Source organism: Symphalangus syndactylus, chromosome 9, assembly GCF_028878055.3.
Source record: "Symphalangus syndactylus isolate Jambi chromosome 9, NHGRI_mSymSyn1-v2.1_pri, whole genome shotgun sequence".
NCBI lineage: Eukaryota > Metazoa > Chordata > Mammalia > Primates > Hylobatidae > Symphalangus > Symphalangus syndactylus.
Window position 1 is genome coordinate 146,150,067 of NC_072431.2, and position 21,272 is coordinate 146,171,338.

Sequence of the window (21,272 nt, forward strand, 5' to 3'; positions counted from 1 at the left end):
AGAGTTAAACCATACTTTTGATTGAGCAGTTTTGAAACACTCTGTCTGTAGAAAATGCAACTGGACATTCGTAGCGCTAAGTGGGTAATAGTGGAAAAAAGAATATGTTCATATATAAACTACACAGAAGCATTGTATGAAACTTCTTTCTGTTCTGTGCATTCAACTAACAGAGTTGAACCTTACTTTTGATTGAGCCGTTCTGAAACACTCTTTCTGTAGAAACTGCAATTGGACATGCTAAGCGCTAAGAGGCCTATATTGGGAAAAAGAATGTCTAAAAATAAAAACTACACAGAAGAATTGTGTGAAACTTCTTTCTGTTCTGTTTGTTCAACTAAAAGAGTTGAACCTTAGTTTTGATTGAGCCGTTCTGTAACACTCTTTTTGTAGAAAATGCAAGTGGAGATTCGGAGCGCTAAGAGGGTAATAGTGGAAAAAGGAATGTCTTCAAATATAAACTACACAGAATCATTCGGTGAAACTTCTTTCTGATCTGTGCATTCAGCTAACAGAATTAAACCATACTTTTGATTGAGCAGATCTGAACACTCTTTCTGTTGAAAATGCAACTGGACATTTGGAGCGATAAGAGCGTAGTAGTGGAAAAAGTAATATATTCAAATATAAACTACACAGAAGCATTCTGTGAAACTTCTCTCTGATCTGAACATTCAGCTAACAGAGTTAAACCATACTTTTGATTGAGCAGTTTTGAAACACTCTGTCTGTAGAAAATGCAACTGGACATTCGTAGCGCTAAGTGGGTAATAGTGGAAAAAATAATATGTTCAAATATAAACTACACAGAAGCATTGTATGAAACTACTTTCTGTTCTGTGCATTCAACTAACAGAGTTGAACCTTACTTTTGATTGAGCCGTTCTGAAACACTGTTTCTGTAGAAACTGCAATTGGACCGGCTAAGCGCTAAGAGGCCTACATTGGGAAAAAGAATATCTTCAAATAAAAACTACACAGATGCATTCTGTGAAAGTTATTTCTGATCTGTAAATTCAGTTAACAGAGATAAAACATATTTTTGATTGAGCAGTTATGAAACACTCTTTTTGTAGAAAATGCAAGTGGAGATTCGGAGCGCTAAGAGGGTAATAGTGGAAAAAGGAATGTCTTCAAATATAAACTACACAGAATCATTCGGTGAAACTTCTTTCAGATCTGTGCATTCAGCTAACAGATTTAAACCATACTTTTGATTGAGCAGATCTGAACACTCTTTCTGTTGAAAATGCAACTGGACATTTGGAGCGCTAAGAGCGTAGTAGTGGAAAAAGGAATATATTCAAATATAAACTACACAGAAGCATTCTGTGAAACTTCTTTCTGATCTGAGCATTCAGCTAACAGTGTTAAACCATACTTTTGATTGAGCAGTTTTGAAACACTCTGTCTGTAGAAAATGCAACTGGACATTCGTAGCGCTAAGTGGGTAATAGTGGAAAAAAGAATATGTTCAAATATAAACTACACAGAAGCATTGTATGAAACTTCTTTCTGTTCTGTGCATTCAACTAACAGAGTTGAACCTTACTTTTGATTGAGCCGTTCTGAAACACTCTTTCTGTAGAAACTGCAATTGGACATTCTGAGCGCTAAGAGGCCTATATTGGGAAAAAGAATGTCTACAAATAAAAACTACACAGAAGAATTGTGTGAAACTTCTTTCTGTTCTGTTTGTTCAACTAAAAGAGTTGAACCTTAGTTTTGATTGAGCCATTCTGAAACACTCTTTCTGTAGAAAATGCAAGTGGAGATTCGGAGCGCTAAGAGGGTAATAGTGGAAAAAGGAATGTCTCCAAATATAAACTACACAGAATCATTCTGTGAAAATTCTTTCTGATCTGTGCATTCAGCTAACAGAGTTAAACCATACTTTTGATTGAGCAGATCTGAACACTCTTTCTGTAGAAAATGCAACTGGACATTTGGAGCGCTAAGAGAGTAGTAGTGGAAAAAGGAATATATTCAAATATAAACTTCACAGAAGCATTCTGTGAAACTTCTTTCTGATCTGAGCATTCAGCTAACAGAGTTAAACCATACTTTTGATTGAGCAGTTTTGAAACACTCTGTCTGTAGAAAATGCAACTGGACATTCGTAGCGCTAAGTGGGTAATAGTGGAAAAAAAATATGTTCAAATATAAACTACACAGAAGCATTGTATGAAACTTCTTTCTGTTCTGTGCATTCAACTAACAGAGTTGAACCTTACTTTTGATTGAGCCTTTCTGAAACACTCTTTCTGTAGAAACTGCAATTGGACATTCTGAGCGCTAAGAGGCCTCTATTGGGAAAAATAATATCTTCAAATAAAAACTACACAGAAGCATTGTGTGAAACTTATTTCTGATATGTTCATTAAGCTAACAGAGTTAATCCATACTTTTGATTGCGCATTTGTGAACACTCCTTCTGTAGAAAATGCAAGTGGACATTCAGAGCGCTAAGAGGGTAATATTGGAAAAAGGAATATATTCAAATATAAACTACACAGTAGCATTCTGTGAAAATTCTTTCTGTTCTGTGCATTCAACTAACAGTGTTGAACCTTACTTTTGATTGAGCCGTTCTGAAACACTCTTTCTGTAGAAACTGCAATTGGACCGGCTAAGCGCTAAGAGGCCTACATTGGGAAAAAGAATATCTTCAAATAAAAACTACACAGATGCATTCTGTGAAACTTATTTCTGATCTGTAAATTCAGTTAACAGTGATAAAACATATTTTTGATTGAGCAGTTATGAAACACTCTTTTTGTAGAAAATGCAAGTGGAGATTCGGAGCGCTAAGATGGTAATAGTGGAAAAAGGAATGTCTTCAAATATAAACTACACAAAATCATTCGGTGAAACTTCTTTCTGATCTGTGCATTCAGCTAACAGATTTAAACCATACTTTTGATTGAGCAGATCTGAACACTCTTTCTGTTGAAAATGCAACTGGACATTTGGAGCGCTAAGAGCGTAGTAGTGGAAAAAGGAATATATTCAAATATAAACTACACAGAAGCATTCTGTGAAACTTCTTTCTGATCTGAGCATTCAGCTAACAGAGTTAAACCATACTTTTGATTGAGCAGTTTTGAAACACTCTGTCTGTAGAAAATGCAACTGGACATTCGTAGCGCTAAGTGGGTAATAGTGGAAAAAAGAATATGTTCAAATATAAACTACAAAGAAGCATTGTATGAAACTTCTTTCTGTTCTGTGCATTCAACTAACAGAGTTGAACCTTACTTTTGATTGAGCCGTTCTGAAACACTCTTTCTGTAGAAACTGCAATTGGACATGCTAAGCGCTAAGAGGCCTATATTGGGAAAAAGAATGTCTACAAATAAAAACTACACAGAAGAATTGTGTGAAACTTCTTTCTGTTCTGTTTGTTCAACTAAAAGAGTTGAACCTTAGTTTTGATTGAGCCGTTCTGTAACAGTCTTTCTGTAGAAAATGCAAGTGGAGATTCGGAGCGCTAAGAGGGTAATAGTGGAAAAAGGAATGTCTCCAAATATAAACTACACAGAATCATTCTGTGAAACTTCTTTCTGATCTGTGCATTCAGCTAACAGAGTTAAACCATACTTTTGATTGAGCAGATCTGAACACTCTTTCTGTAGAAAATGCAACTGGACATTTGGAGCGCTAAGAGAGTAGTAGTGGAAAAAGGAATATATTCAAATATAAACTACACAGAAGCATTCTGTGAAACTTCTTTCTGATCTGAGCATTCAGCTAACAGAGTTAAACCATACTTTTGATTGAGCAGTTTTGAAACACTCTGTCTGTAGAAAATGCAACTGGACATTCGTAGCGCTAAGTGGGTAATAGTGGAAAAAAGAATATGTTCAAATATAAACTACACAGAAGCATTGTATGAAACTTCTTTCTGTTCTGTGCATTCAACTAACAGAGTTGAACCTTACTTTTGATTGAGCCTTTCTGAAACACTCTTTCTGTAGAAACTGCAATTGGACATTCTGAGCGATAAGAGGCCTCTATTGGGATAAATAATATCTTCAAATAAAAACTACACAGAAGCATTGTTTGAAACTTATTTCTGATATGTTCATTAAGCTAACAGAGTTAAACCATACTTTTGATTGCGCAGTTCTGAACACTCTTTCTGTAGAAAATGCAAGTGGACATTCGGAGCGCTAAGAGGGTAATAGTGGAAAAAGGAATATATTCAAATATAAACTACACAGTAGCATTCTGTGAAAATTCTTTCTGTTCTGTGCATTCAACTAAAAGAGTTGAACCTTACTTTTGATTGAGCCATTCTGAAACACTCTTTCTGTAGTAACTGCAATTGGACATGCTAAGCGCTAAGAGGCCTACATTGGGAAAAAGAATATCTTCAAATAAAAACTACACAGATGCATTCTGTGAAACTTATTTCTGATCTGTAAATTCAGTTAACAGAGATAAAACATATTTTTGATTGAGCAGTTATGAAACACTCTTTTTGTAGAAAATGCAAGTGGAGATTCGGAGCGCTAAGAGGGTAATAGTGGAAAAAGGAATGTCTTCAAATATAAACTACACAGAATCATTCGGTGAAACTTCTTTCTGATCTGTGCATTCAGCTAACGGAGTTAAACCATACTTTTGATTGAGCAGATCTGAACACTCTTTCTGTTGAAAATGCAACTGGACATTTGGAGCGCTAAGAGCGTAGTAGTGGAAAAAGGAATATATTCAAATATAAACTACACAGAAGCATTCTGTGAAACTTCTTTCTGATCTGAGCATTCAGCTAACAGAGTTAAACCATACTTTTGATTGAGCAGTTTTGAAACACTCTGTCTGTAGAAAATGCAACTGGACATTCCTAGCGCTAAGTGGGTAATAGTGGAAAAAAGAATATGTTCATATATAAACTACACAGAAGCATTGTATGAAACTTCTTTCTGTTCTGTGCATTCAACTAACAGAGTTGAACCTTACTTTTGATTGAGCCGTTCTGAAACACTCTTTCTGTAGAAACTGCAATTGGACATGCTAAGCGCTAAGAGGCCTATATTGGGAAAAAGAATGTCTAAAAATAAAAACTACACAGAAGAATTGTGTGAAACTTCTTTCTGTTCTGTTTGTTCAACTAAAAGAGTTGAACCTTAGTTTTGATTGAGCCGTTCTGTAACAGTCTTTCTGTAGAAAATGCAAGTGGAGATTCGGAGCGCTAAGAGGGTAATAGTGGAAAAAGGAATGTCTCCAAATATAAACTACACAGAATCATTCTGTGAAACTTCTTTCTGATCTGTGCATTCAGCTAACAGAGTTAAACCATACTTTTGATTGAGCAGATCTGAACACTCTTTCTGTAGAAAATGCAACTGGACATTTGGAGCGCTAAGAGAGTAGTAGTGGAAAAAGGAATATATTCAAATATAAACTACACAGAAGCATTCTGTGAAACTTCTTTCTGATCTGAGCATTCAGCTAACAGAGTTAAACCATACTTTTGATTGAGCAGTTTTGAAACACTCTGTCTGTAGAAAATGCAACTGGACATTCGTAGCGCTAAGTGGGTAATAGTGGAAAAAAGAATATGTTCAAATATAAACTACACAGAAGCATTGTATGAAACTTCTTTCTGTTCTGTGCATTCAACTAACAGAGTTGAACCTTACTTTTGATTGAGCCTTTCTGAAACACTCTTTCTGTAGAAACTGCAATTGGACATTCTGAGCGATAAGAGGCCTCTATTAGGAAAAATAATATCTTCAAATAAAAACTACACAGAAGCATTGTGTGAAACTTATTTCTGATATGTTCATTAAGCTAACAGAGTTAAACCATACTTTTGATTGCGCAGTTCTGAACACTCTTTCTGTAGAAAATGCAAGTGGACATTCGGAGCGCTAAGAGGGTAATAGTGGAAAAAGGAATATATTCAAATATAAACTACACAGTAGCATTCTGTGAAAATTCTTTCTGTTCTGTGCATTCAACTAAAAGAGTTGAACCTTACTTTTGATTGAGCCGTTCTGAAACACTCTTTCTGTAGTAACTGCAATTGGACATGCTAAGCGCTAAGAGGCCTACATTGGGAAAAAGAATATCTTCAAATAAAAACTACACAGATGCATTCTGTGAAACTTATTTCTGATCTGTAAATTCAGTTAACAGATATAAAACATATTTTTGATTGAGCAGTTATGAAACACTCTTTTTGTAGAAAATGCAAGTGGAGATTCGGAGCGCTAAGAGGGTAACAGTGGAAAAAGGAATGTCTTCAAATATAAACTACACAGAATCATTCGGTGAAACTTCTTTCTGATCTGTGCATTCAGCTAACAGAGTTAAACCATACTTTTGATTGAGCAGATCTGAACACTCTTTCTGTAGAAAATGCAACTGGACATTTGGAGCGCTAAGAGCGTAGTAGTGGAAAAAGGAATATATTCAAATATAAACTACACAGAAGCATTCTGTGAAACTTCTTTCTGATCTGAGCATTCAGCTAACAGAGTTAAACCATACTTTTGATTGAGCAGTTTTGAAACACTCTGTCTGTAGAAAATGCAAGTGGACATTCGTAGCGCTAAGTGGGTAATAGTGGAAAAAGGAATATGTTCAAATATAAACTACACAGAAGCATTGTATGAAACTTCTTTCTGTTCTGTGCATTCAACTAACAGAGTTGAACCTTACTTTTGATTGAGCCTTTCTGAAACACTCTTTCTGTAGAAACTGCAATTGGACATTCTGAGCGATAAGAGGCCTCTATTGGGAAAAATAATATCTTCAAATAAAAACTACACAGAAGCATTGTGTGAAACTTATTTCTGATATGTTCATTAAGCTAACAGAGTTAAACCATACTTTTGATTGCGCAGTTCTGAACACTCTTTCTGTAGAAAATGCAAGTGGACATACGGAGCGCTAAGAGGGTAATAGTGGAAAAAGGAATATATTCAAATATAAACTACACAGTAGCATTCTGTGAAAATTCTTTCTGTTCTGTGCATTCAACTAAAAGAGTTGAACCTTACTTTTGATTGAGCCGTTCTGAAACACTGTTTCTGTAGTAACTGCAATTGGACATGCTAAGCGCTAAGAGGCCTACATTGGGAAAAAGAATATCTTCAAATAAAAACTACACAGATGCATTCTGTGAAACTTATTTCTGATCTGTAAATTCAGTTAACAGATATAAAACATATTTTTGATTGAGCAGTTATGAAACACTCTTTTTGTAGAAAATGCAAGTGGAGATTCGGAGCGCTAAGAGGGTAACAGTGGAAAAAGGAATGTCTTCAAATATAAACTACACAGAATCATTCGGTGAAACTTCTTTCTGATCTGTGCATTCAGCTAACAGAGTTAAACCATACTTTTGATTGAGCAGATCTGAACACTCTTTCTGTAGAAAATGCAACTGGACATTTGGAGCGCTAAGAGCGTAGTAGTGGAAAAAGGAATATATTCAAATATAAACTACACAGAAGCATTCTGTGAAACTTCTTTCTGATCTGAGCATTCAGCTAAGAGAGTTAAACCGTACTTTTGATTGAGCAGTTTTGAAACACTCTGTCTGTAGAAAATGCAAGTGGACATTCGTAGCGCTAAGTGGGTAATAGTGGAAAAAAGAATATGTTCAAATATAAACTACACAGAAGCATTGTATGAAACTTCTTTCTGTTCTGTGCATTCAACTAACAGAGTTGAACCTTACTTTTGATTGAGCCGTTCTGAAACACTCTTTCTGTAGAAACTGCAATTGGACATTCTGAGCGCTAAGAGGCCTATATTGGGAAAAAGAATGTCTACAAATAAAAACTACACAGAAGAATTGTGTGAAACTTCTTTCTGTTCTGTTTGTTCAACTAAAAGAGTTGAACCTTAGTTTTGATTGAGCCGTTCTGAAACACTCTTTCTGTAGAAAATGCAAGTGGAGAATCGGAGCTCTAAGAGGGTAATAGTGGAAAAAGGAATGTCTCCAAATATAAACTACACAGAATCATTCTGTGAAACTTCTTTCTGATCTGTGCATTCAGCTAACAGAGTTAAACCATACTTTTGATTGAGCAGATCTGAACACTCTTTCTGTAGAAAATGCAACTGGACATTTGGAGCGCTAAGAGAGTAGAAGTGGAAAAAGGAATATATTCAAATATAAACTACACAGAAGCATTCTGTGAAACTTCTTTCTGATCTGAGCATTCAGCTAACAGAGTTAAACCATACTTTTGATTGAGCAGTTTTGAAACTCTCTGTCTGTAGAAAATGCAACTGGACATTCGTAGCGCTAAGTGGGTAATAGTGGAAAAAAGAATATGTTCAAATATAAACTACACAGAAGCATTGTATGAAACTACTTTCTGTTCTGTGCATTCAACTAACAGAGTTGAACCTTACTTTTGATTGAGCCTTTCTGAAACACTCTTTCTGTAGAAACTGCAATTGGACATTCTGAGCGCTAAGAGGCCTCTATTGGGAAAAATAATATCTTCAAATAAAAATTACACAGAAGCATTGTGTGAAACATATTTCTGATATGTTCATTAAGCTAACAGAGTTAAACCATACTTTTGATTGCGCAGTTCTGAACACTCTTTCTGTAGAAAATGCAAGTGGACATTCGGAGCGCTAAGAAGGTAATAGTGGAAGAAGGAATATATTCAAATATAAACTACACAGTAGCATTCTGTGAAAATACTTTCTGTTCTTTGCATTCAACTAACAGAGTTGAACCTTACTTTTGATTGAGCCGTTCTGAAACACTCTTTCTGTAGAAACTGCAATTGGACATTGTAAGCGCCAAGAGGCCTACATTGGGAAAAAGAATATCTTCAAATAAAAACTACACAGATGCATTCTGTGAAACTTATTTCTGATCTGTAAATTCAGTTAACAGAGATAAAACATATTTTTGATTGAGCAGTTATGAAACACTCTTTTTGTAGAAAATGCAAGTGGAGATTCGGAGCGCTAAGAGGGTAACAGTGGAAAAAGGAATGTCTTCAAATATAAACTACACAGAATCATTCGGTGAAACTTCTTTCTGATCTGTGCATTCAGCTAACAGAGTTAAACCATACTTTTGATTGAGCAGTTTTGAAACACTCTGTCTGTAGAAAATGCAACTGGACATTCGTAGCGCTAAGTGGGTAATAGTGGAAAAAAGAATATGTTCAAATATAAACTACACAGAAGCATTGTATGAGACTTCTTTCTGTTCTGTGCATTCAACTAACAGAGTTGAACCTTACTTTTGATTGAGCCTTTCTGAAACACTCTTTCTGTAGAAACTGCAATTGGACATTCTGAGCGATAAGAGGCCTCTATTGGGATAAATAATATCTTCAAATAAAAACTACACAGAAGCATTGTGTGAAACTTATTTCTGATATGTTCATTAAGCTAACAGAGTTAAACCATACTTTTGATTGCGCAGTTCTGAACACTCTTTCTGTAGAAAATGCAAGTGGACATTCGGAGCGCTAAGAGGGTAATAGTGGAAAAAGGAATATATTCAAATATAAACTACACAGTAGCATTCTGTGAAAATTCTTTCTGTTCTGTGCATTCAACTAAAAGAGTTGAACCTTACTTTTGATTGAGCCATTCTGAAACACTCTTTCTGTAGTAACTGCAATTGGACATGCTAAGCGCTAAGAGGCCTACATTGGGAAAAAGAATATCTTCAAATAAAAACTACACAGATGCATTCTGTGAAACTTATTTCTGATCTGTAAATTCAGTTAACAGAGATAAAACATATTTTTGATTGAGCAGTTATGAAACACTCTTTTTGTAGAAAATGCAAGTGGAGATTCGGAGCGCTAAGAGGGTAATAGTGGAAAAAGGAATGTCTTCAAATATAAACTACACAGAATCATTCGGTGAAACTTCTTTCTCATCTGTGCATTCAGCTAACGGAGTTAAACCATACTTTTGATTGAGCAGATCTGAACACTCTTTCTGTTGAAAATGCAACTGGACATTTGGAGCGCTAAGAGCGTAGTAGTGGAAAAAGGAATATATTCAAATATAAACTACACAGAAGCATTCTGTGAAACTTCTTTCTGATCTGAGCATTCAGCTAACAGAGTTAAACCATACTTTTGATTGAGCAGTTTTGAAACACTCTGTCTGTAGAAAATGCAACTGGACATTCGTAGCGCTAAGTGGGTAATAGTGGAAAAAAGAATATGTTCATATATAAACTACACAGAAGCATTGTATGAAACTTCTTTCTGTTCTGTGCATTCAACTAACAGAGTTGAACCTTACTTTTGATTGAGCCGTTCTGAAACACTCTTTCTGTAGAAACTGCAATTGGACATGCTAAGCGCTAAGAGGCCTATATTGGGAAAAAGAATGTCTAAAAATAAAAACTACACAGAAGAATTGTGTGAAACTTCTTTCTGTTCTGTTTGTTCAACTAAAAGAGTTGAACCTTAGTTTTGATTGAGCCGTTCTGTAACAGTCTTTCTGTAGAAAATGCAAGTGGAGATTCGGAGCGCTAAGAGGGTAATAGTGGAAAAAGGAATGTCTCCAAATATAAACTACACAGAATCATTCTGTGAAAATTCTTTCTGATCTGTGCATTCAGCTAACAGAGTTAAACCATACTTTTGATTGAGCAGATCTGAACACTCTTTCTGTAGAAAATGCAACTGGACATTTGGAGCGCTAAGAGAGTAGTAGTGGAAAAAGGAATATATTCAAATATAAACTACACAGAAGCATTCTGTGAAACTTCTTTCTGATCTGAGCATTCAGCTAACAGAGTTAAACCATACTTTTGATTGAGCAGTTTTGAAACACTCTGTCTGTAGAAAATGCAACTGGACATTCGTAGCGTTAAGTGGGTAATCGTGGAAAAAATAATATGTTCAAATATAAACTACACAGAAGCATTGTATGAAACTTCTTTCTGTTCTGTGCATTCAACTAACAGAGTTGAACCTTACTTTTGATTGAGCCTTTCTGAAACACTCTTTCTGTAGAAACTGCAATTGGACATTCTGAGCGATAAGAGGCCTCTATTAGGAAAAATAATATCTTCAAATAAAAACTACACAGAAGCATTGTGTGAAACTTATTTCTGATATGTTCATTAAGCTAACAGAGTTAAACCATACTTTTGATTGCGCAGTTCTGAACACTCTTTCTGTAGAAAATGCAAGTGGACATTCGGAGCGCTAAGAGGGTAATAGTGGAAAAAGGAATATATTCAAATATAAACTACACAGTAGCATTCTGTGAAAATTCTTTCTGTTCTGTGCATTCAACTAAAAGAGTTGAACCTTACTTTTGGTTGAGCCGTTCTGAAACACTCTTTCTGTAGTAACTGCAATTGGACATGCTAAGCGCTAAGAGGCCTACATTGGGAAAAAGAATATCTTCAAATAAAAACTACACAGATGCATTCTGTGAAACTTATTTCTGATCTGTAAATTCAGTTAACAGATATAAAACATATTTTTGATTGAGCAGTTATGAAACACTCTTTTTGTAGAAAATGCAAGTGGAGATTCGGAGCGCTAAGAGGGTAACAGTGGAAAAAGGAATGTCTTCAAATATAAACTACACAGAATCATTCGGTGAAACTTCTTTCTGATCTGTGCATTCAGCTAACAGAGTTAAACCATACTTTTGATTGAGCAGATCTGAACACTCTTTCTGTAGAAAATGCAACTGGACATTTGGAGCGCTAAGAGCGTAGTAGTGGAAAAAGGAATATATTCAAATATAAACTACACAGAAGCATTCTGTGAAACTTCTTTCTGATCTGAGCATTCAGCTAACAGAGTTAAACCATACTTTTGATTGAGCAGTTTTGAAACACTCTGTCTGTAGAAAATGCAAGTGGACATTCGTAGCGCTAAGTGGGTAATAGTGGAAAAAGGAATATGTTCAAATATAAACTACACAGAAGCATTGTATGAAACTTCTTTCTGTTCTGTGCATTCAACTAACAGAGTTGAACCTTACTTTTGATTGAGCCTTTCTGAAACACTCTTTCTGTAGAAACTGCAATTGGACATTCTGAGCGATAAGAGGCCTCTATTGGGAAAAATAATATCTTCAAATAAAAACTACACAGAAGCATTGTGTGAAACTTATTTCTGATATGTTCATTAAGCTAACAGAGTTAAACCATACTTTTGATTGCGCAGTTCTGAACACTCTTTCTGTAGAAAATGCAAGTGGACATACGGAGCGCTAAGAGGGTAATAGTGGAAAAAGGAATATATTCAAATATAAACTACACAGTAGCATTCTGTGAAAATTCTTTCTGTTCTGTGCATTCAACTAAAAGAGTTGAACCTTACTTTTGATTGAGCCGTTCTGAAACACTGTTTCTGTAGTAACTGCAATTGGACATGCTAAGCGCTAAGAGGCCTACATTGGGAAAAAGAATATCTTCAAATAAAAACTACACAGATGCATTCTGTGAAACTTATTTCTGATCTGTAAATTCAGTTAACAGATATAAAACATATTTTTGATTGAGCAGTTATGAAACACTCTTTTTGTAGAAAATGCAAGTGGAGATTCGGAGCGCTAAGAGGGTAACAGTGGAAAAAGGAATGTCTTCAAATATAAACTACACAGAATCATTCGGTGAAACTTCTTTCTGATCTGTGCATTCAGCTAACAGAGTTAAACCATACTTTTGATTGAGCAGATCTGAACACTCTTTCTGTAGAAAATGCAACTGGACATTTGGAGCGCTAAGAGCGTAGCAGTGGAAAAAGGAATATATTCAAATATAAACTACACAGAAGCATTCTGTGAAACTTCTTTCTGATCTGAGCATTCAGCTAAGAGAGTTAAACCATACTTTTGATTGAGCAGTTTTGAAACACTCTGTCTGTAGAAAATGCAAGTGGACATTCGTAGCGCTAAGTGGGTAATAGTGGAAAAAAGAATATGTTCAAATATAAACTACACAGAAGCATTGTATGAAACTTCTTTCTGTTCTGTGCATTCAACTAACAGAGTTGAACCTTACTTTTGATTGAGCCGTTCTGAAACACTCTTTCTGTAGAAACTGCAATTGGACATTCTGAGCGCTAAGAGGCCTATATTGGGAAAAAGAATGTCTACAAATAAAAACTACACAGAAGAATTGTGTGAAACTTCTTTCTGTTCTGTTTGTTCAACTAAAAGAGTTGAACCTTAGTTTTGATTGAGCCGTTCTGAAACACTCTTTCTGTAGAAAATGCAAGTGGAGAATCGGAGCTCTAAGAGGGTAATAGTGGAAAAAGGAATGTCTCCAAATATAAACTACACAGAATCATTCTGTGAAACTTCTTTCTGATCTGTGCATTCAGCTAACAGAGTTAAACCATACTTTTGATTGAGCAGATCTGAACACTCTTTCTGTAGAAAATGCAACTGGACATTTGGAGCGCTAAGAGAGTAGAAGTGGAAAAAGGAATATATTCAAATATAAACTACACAGAAGCATTCTGTGAAACTTCTTTCTGATCTGAGCATTCAGCTAACAGAGTTAAACCATACTTTTGATTGAGCAGTTTTGAAACTCTCTGTCTGTAGAAAATGCAACTGGACATTCGTAGCGCTAAGTGGGTAATAGTGGAAAAAAGAATATGTTCAAATATAAACTACACAGAAGCATTGTATGAAACTACTTTCTGTTCTGTGCATTCAACTAACAGAGTTGAACCTTACTTTTGATTGAGCCTTTCTGAAACACTCTTTCTGTAGAAACAGCAATTGGACATTCTGAGCGCTAAGAGGCCTCTATTGGGAAAAATAATATCTTCAAATAAAAATTACACAGAAGCATTGTGTGAAACTTATTTCTGATATGTTCATTAAGCTAACAGAGTTAAACCATACTTTTGATTGCGCAGTTCTGAACACTCTTTCTGTAGAAAATGCAAGTGGACATTCGGAGCGCTAAGAGGGTAATAGTGGAAGAAGGAATATATTCAAATATAAACTACACAGTAGCATTCTGTGAAAATACTTTCTGTTCTTTGCATTCAACTAACAGAGTTGAACCTTACTTTTGATTGAGCCGTTCTGAAACACTCTTTCTGTAGAAACTGCAATTGGACATGCTAAGCGCTAAGAGGCCTACATTGGGAAAAAGAATATCTTCAAATAAAAACTACACAGATGCATTCTGTGAAACTTATTTCTGATATGTAAATTCAGTTAACAGAGATAAAACATATTTTTGATTGAGCAGTTATGAAACACTCTTTTTGTAGAAAATGCAAGTGGAGATTCGGAGCGCTAAGAGGGTAACAGTGGAAAAAGGAATGTCTTCAAATATAAACTACACAGAATCATTCGGTGAAACTTCTTTCTGATCTGTGCATTCAGCTAACAGAGTTAAACCATACTTTTGATTGAGCAGATCTGAACACCCTTTCTGTTGCAAAAGCAACTGGACATTTGGAGCGCTAAGAGCGTAGTAGTGGATAAAGGAATATATTCAAATATAAACTACACAGAAGCATTCTGTGAAACTTCTTTCTGATCTGAGCATTCAGCTAACAGAGTTAAACCATACTTTTGATTGAGCAGTTTTGAAACACTCTGTCTGTAGAAAATGCAACTGGACATTCGTAGCACTAAGTGGGTAATAGTGGAAAAAAGAATATGTTCAAATATAAACTACACAGAAGCATTGTATGAAACTTCTTTCTGTTCTGTGCATTCAACTAACAGAGTTGAACCTTACTTTTGATTGAGCCGTTCTGAAACACTCTTTCTGTAGAAACTGCAATTGGACATTCTGAGCGCTAAGAGGCCTATATTGGGAAAAAGAATGTCTACAAATAAAAACTACACAGAAGAATTGTGTGAAACTTCTTTCTGTTCTGTTTGTTCAACTAAAAGAGTTGAACCTTAGCTTTGATTGAGCCGTTCTGAAACACTCTTTCTGTAGAAAATGCAAGTGGAGATTCCGAGCGCTAAGAGGGTATTAATTAAAAAAGGAATGTCTCCGAATATAAACTACACAGAATCATTCTGTGAAACTTCTTTCTGATCTGTGCATTCAGCTAACAGATTTAAACCATACTTTTGATTGAGCAGATCTGAACACTCTTTCTGTAGAAAATGCAAGTGGAGATTCGGAGCGCTAAGAGGGTAATAGTGGAAAAAGGAATGTCTCCAAATATAAACTACACAGAATCATTCTGTGAAACTTCTTTCTGATCTGTGCATTCAGCTAACAGAGTTAAACTATACTTTTGATTGAGCAGATCTGAACACACTTTCTGTAGAAAATGCAACTGGACATTTGGAGCGCTAAGAGAGTAGTAGTGGAAAAAGGAATATATTCAAATATAAACTACACAGAAGCATTCTGTGAAACTTCTTTCTGATCTGAGCATTCAGCTAACAGAGTTAAACCATACTTTTGATTGAGCAGTTTTGAAACACTCTGTCTGTAGAAAATGCAACTGGACATTCGTAGCGCTAAGTGGGTAATAGTGGAAAAAAGAATATGTTCAAATATAAACTACACAGAAACATTGTATGAAACTTCTTTCTGTTCTGTGCATTCAACTAACAGAGTTGAACCTTACTTTTGATTGAGCCGTTCTGAAACACTCTTTCTGTAGAAACTGCAATTGGACATTCTGAGCGCTAAGAGGCCTCCATTGGGAAAAATAATATCTTCAAATAAAAACTACACAGAAGCATTGTGTGAAATTTATTTCTGATATGTTCATTAAGCTAACAGAGTTAAACCATACTTTTGATTGCGCAGTTCTGAACACTCTTTCTGTAGAAAATGCAAGTGGACATTCGGAGCGCTAAGAGGGTAATAGTGGAAAAAGTAATATATTCAAATATAAACTACACAGTAGCATTCTGTGAAAATTCTTCCTGTTCTGTGCATTCAACTAACAGAGTTGAACCTTACTTTTGATTGAGCCGTTCTGAAACACTCTTTCTGTAGAAACTGCAATTGGACATGATAAGCGCTAAGAGGCCTACATTGGGAAAAAGAATATCTTCAAATAAAAACTACACAGATGCATTCTGTGAAACTTATTTCTGATCTGTAAATTCAGTTAACAGAGATAAAACATATTTTTGATTGAGCAGTTATGAAACACTCTTTTTGTAGAAAATGCAAGTGGAGATTCGGAGCGCTAAGTAGGTAATAGTGGAAAAAAGAATGTCTTCAAATATAAACTACACAGAATCATTCGGTGAAACTTCTTTCTGATCTGTGCATTCAGCTAACAGAGTTAAACCATACTTTTGATTGAGCAGATCTGAACACTCATTCTGTTGAAAATGCAACTGGACATTTGGAGCGCTAAGAGCGTAGTAGTGGAAAAAGGAATATATTCAAATATAAACTACAGAGAAGCATTCTGTGAAACTTCTTTCTGATCTGAGCATACAGCTAACAGAGTTAAACCATACTTTTGATTGAGCAGTTTTGAAACACTCTGTCTGTTGAAAATGCAACTGGACATTCGTAGCGCTAAGTGGGTAATAGTGGAAAAAAGTATATGTTCAAATATAAACTACACAAAAGCATTGTATGAAACTTCTTTCTGTTCTGTGCATTCAACTAACAGAGTTGAACCTTACTTTTGATTGAGCCGTTCTGAAACACTCTTTCTATAGAAACTGCAATTGGACATTCTGAGCGCTAAGAGGCCTATATTGGGAAAAAGAATGTCTAAAAATAAAAACTACACAGAAGAATTGTGTGAAACTTCTTTCTGTTCTGTTTGTTCAACTAAAAGAGTTGAACCTTAGTTTTGATTGAGCCGTTCTGAAACACTCTTTCTGTAGAAAATGCAAGTGGAGATTCGGAGCGCTAAGAGGGTAATAGTGGAAAAAGGAATGTCTCCAAATATAAACTACACAGAATCATTCTGTGAAACTTCGTTCTGATCTGTGCATTCAGCTAACAGAGTTAAACCATACTTTTGATTGAGCAGATCTGAACACTCTTTCTGTAGAAAATGCAACTGGACATTTGGAGCGCTAAGAGAGTAGTAGTGGAAAAAGGAATATATTCAAATATAAACTACACAGAAGCATTCTGTGAAACTTCTTTCTGATCTGAGCATTCAGCTAACAGAGTTAAACCATACTTTTGATTGAGCAGTTTTGAAACACTCTGTCTGTAGAAAATGCAACTGGACATTCGTAGCGCTAAGTGGGTAATAGTGGAAAAAAGAATATGTTCAAATATAAACTACACAGAAGCATTGTATGAAACTTCTTTCTGTTCTGTGCATTCAACTAACAGAGTTGAACCTTACTTTTGATTGAGACTTTCTGAAACACTCTTTCTGTAGAAACTGCAATTGGACATTCTGAGCGCTAAGAGGCCTCTTGGGAAAAATAATATCTTCAAATAAAAACTACACAGAAGCATTGTGTGAAACTTATTTCTGATATGTTCATTAAGCTAACAGAGTTAAACCATACTTTTGATTGCGCAGTTCTGAACACTCTTTCTGTAGAAAATGCAAGTGGACATTCGGAGCGCTAAGAGGGTAATAGTGGAAAAAGGAATATATTCAAATATAAACTACACAGTAGCATTCTGTGAAAATTCTTTCTGTTCTGTGCATTCAACTAACAGATTTGAACCTTACTTTTGATTGAGCCGTTCTGAAACACTCTTTCTGTAGAAACTGCAATTGGACATGCTAAGCGCTAAGAGGCCTACATTGGGAAAAAGAATATCTTCAAATAAAAACTACACAGATGCATTCTGTGAAACTTATTTCTGATCTGTAAATTCAGTTAACAGAGATAAAACATATTTTTTATTGAGCAGTTATGAAACACTCTTTTTGTAGAAAATGCAAGTGGAGATTCCGAGCGCTAAGAGGGTAATAGTGGAAAAAGGAATGTCTTCAAATATAAACTACACAGAATCATTCGGTGAAACTTCTTTCTGATCTGTGCATTCAGCTAACAGAGTTAAACCATACTTTTGATTGAGCAGATCAGAACACTCTTTCTGTAGAAAATGCAACTGGACATTTGGAGCGCTAAGAGCGTAGTAGTGGAAAAAGGAATATATTCAAATATAAACTACACAGAAGCATTCTGTGAAACTTCTTTCTGATCTGAGCATTCAGCTAACAGAGTTAAACCATACTTTTGATTGAGCAGTTTTGAAACACTCTGTCTGTAGAAAATGCAACTGGACATTCGTAGCGCTAAGTGGGTAATAGTGGAAAAAAGAATATGTTCAAATATAAACTACACAGAAGCATTGTATGAAACTTCTTTCTGTTCTGTGCATTCAACTAACAGAGTTGAATCTTACTTTTGATTGAGCCGTTCTGAAACACTCTTTCTGTAGAAACTGCAAATGGACATTCTGAGCGCTAAGAGGCCTATATTGGGAAAAAGAATGTCTACAAATAAAAACTACACAGAAGAATTGTGTGAAACATCTTTCTGTTCTGTTTGTTCAACTAAAAGAGTTGAACCTTAGTTTTGATTGAGCCGTTCTGAAACACTCTTTGTGTAGAAAATGCAATGGAGATTCGGAGCGCTAAGAGTGTAATAGTGGAAAAAGGAATATATTGAAATATAAACTACACAGTAGCATTCTGTGAAAATTCTTTCTGTTCTGTGCATTCAACTAACAGAGTTGAACCTTACTTTTGATTGAGCCGTTCTGAAACACTCTTTCTGTAGAAACTGCAATTGGACATGCTAAGCGCTAAGAGGCCTACATTGGGAAAAAGAATATCTTCAAATAAAAACTACACAGATGCATTCTGTGAAACTTATTTCTGATCTGTAAATTCAGTTAACAGAGATAAAACATATTTTTGATTGAGCAGTTATGAAACACTCTTTTTGTGGAAAATGCAAGTGGAGATTCGGAGCGCTAAGAGGGTAATAGTGGAAAAAGGAATGTCTTCAAATATAAACTACACAGAATCATTCGGTGAAACTTCTTTCTGATCTGTGCATTCAGCTAACAGAGTTAAACCATACTTTTGATTGAGCAGATCTGAACACTCTTTCTGTAGAAAATGCAACTGGACATTTGGAGTGCTAAGAGCGTAGTAGTGGAAAAAGGAATATATTCAAATATAAACTACACAGAAGCATTCTGTGAAACTTTTTTCTGATCTGAGCATTCAGCTAACAGAGTTAAACCATACTTTTGATTGAGCAGTTTTGAAACACTATGTCTGTAGAAAATGTAACTGGACATTCGTAGCGCTTAGTGGGTAATAGTGGAAAAAAAAATATGTTCAAATATAAACTACACAGAAGCATTGTATGAAACTTCTTTCTGTTCTGTGCATTCAACTAACAGAGTTGAACCTTACTTTTGATTGAGCCGTTCTGAAACACTCTTTCTGTAGAAACTGCAATTGGACATTCTGAGCGCTAAGAGGCCTATATTGGGAAAAAGAATGTCTACAAATAAAAACTACACAGAAGAATTGTGTGAAACTTCTTTCTGTTCTGTTTGTTCAACTAAAAGAGTTGAACCTTAGTTTTGATTGAGCCGTTCTGAAACACTCTTTCTGTAGAAAATGCAAGTGGAGATTCGGAGCGCTAAGAGGGTAACAGTGGAAAAAGGAATGTCTCCAAATATAAACTACACAGAATCATTCGGTGAAACTTCTTTCTGATCTGTGCATTCAGCTAACAGAGTTAAACCATACTTTTGATTGAGCAGATCTGAACTCTCTTTCTGTAGAAAATGCAACTGGACATTTGGAGCGCTAAGAGAGTAGTAGTGGAAAAAGGAATATATTCAAATATAAACTACACAGAATCATTCTGTGAAACTTCTTGCTGATCTGAGCATTCAGCTAACAGAGTTAAACCATACTTTTGATTGAGCAGTTTTGAAACACTCTGTCTATAGAAAATGCAACTGGACATTCGTAGCGCTAAGTGGGTAATAGTGGAAAAAAGAATATGTTCAAATATAAACTACACAGAAGCATTGTATGAAACTTCTTTCTGTTCTGTGCATTCAACTAACAGAGTTGAACCTTACTTTTGATTGAGCCTTTCTGAAACACTCTTTCTGTAGAAACTGCAATTGGACATTCTGAGCGCTAAGAGGCCTATATTGGGAAAAATAATATCTTCAAATAAAAACTCCACAGAAGCATTGTGTGAAACTTATTTCTGATATGTTCATTAAGCTAACAGAGTTAAACCATACTTTTGATTGCGCAGTTCTGAACACTCTTTCTGTAGAAAATTCAAGTGGACATTCGGAGCGCTAAGAGGGTAATAGTGGAAAAATGAATATATTCAAATGTAAACTACACAGTAGCATTCTGTGAAAATTCTTTCTGTTCTGTGCATTCAACTAACAGAGTTGAACCTTACTTTTGATTGAGCCGTTCTGAAACACTCTTTCTGTAGAAACTGCAATTGGACATGCTAAGCGCTAAGAGGCCTACATTGGGAAAAAGAATATCTTCAAATAAAAACTACACAGATGCATTCTGTGAAACTTATTTCTGATCTGTAAATTCAGTTAACAGAGATAAAACATATTTTTGATTGAGCAGTTATGAAACACTCTTTTTGTAGAAAATGCAAGTGGAGATTCCGAGCGCTAAGAGGGTAATAGTGGAAAAAGGAATGTCTTCAAATATAAACTACACAGAATCATTCGGTGAAACTTCTTTCTGATCTGTGCATTCAGCTAACAGAGTTAAACCATACTTTTGATTGAGCAGATCAGAACACTCTTTCTGTAGAAAATGCAACTGGACATTTGGAGCGCTAAGAGCGTAGTAGTGGAAAAAGGAATATATTCAAATATAAACTACACAGAAGCATTCTGTGAAACTTCTTTCTGATCTGAGCATTCAGCTAACAGAGTTAAACCATACTTTTGATTGAGCAGTTTTGAAACACTCTGTCTGTAGAAAATGCAACTGGACATTCGTAGCGCTAAGTGGGTAATAGTGGAAAAAAGAATATGTTCAAATATAAACTACACAGAAGCATTGTATGAAACTTCTTTCTGTTCTGTGCATTCAACTAACAGAGTTGAATCTTACTTTTGATTGAGCCGTTCTGAAACACTCTTTCTGTAGAAACTGCAAATGGACATTCTGAGCGCTAAGAGGCCTATATTGGGAAAAAGAATGTCTACAAATAAAAACTACACAGAAGAATTGTGTGAAACATCTTTCTGTTCTGTTTGTTCAACTAAAAGAGTTGAACCTTAGTTTTGATTGAGCCGTTCTGAAACACTCTTTGTGTAGAAAATGCAATGGAGATTCGGAGCGCTAAGAGTGTAATAGTGGAAAAAGGAATATATT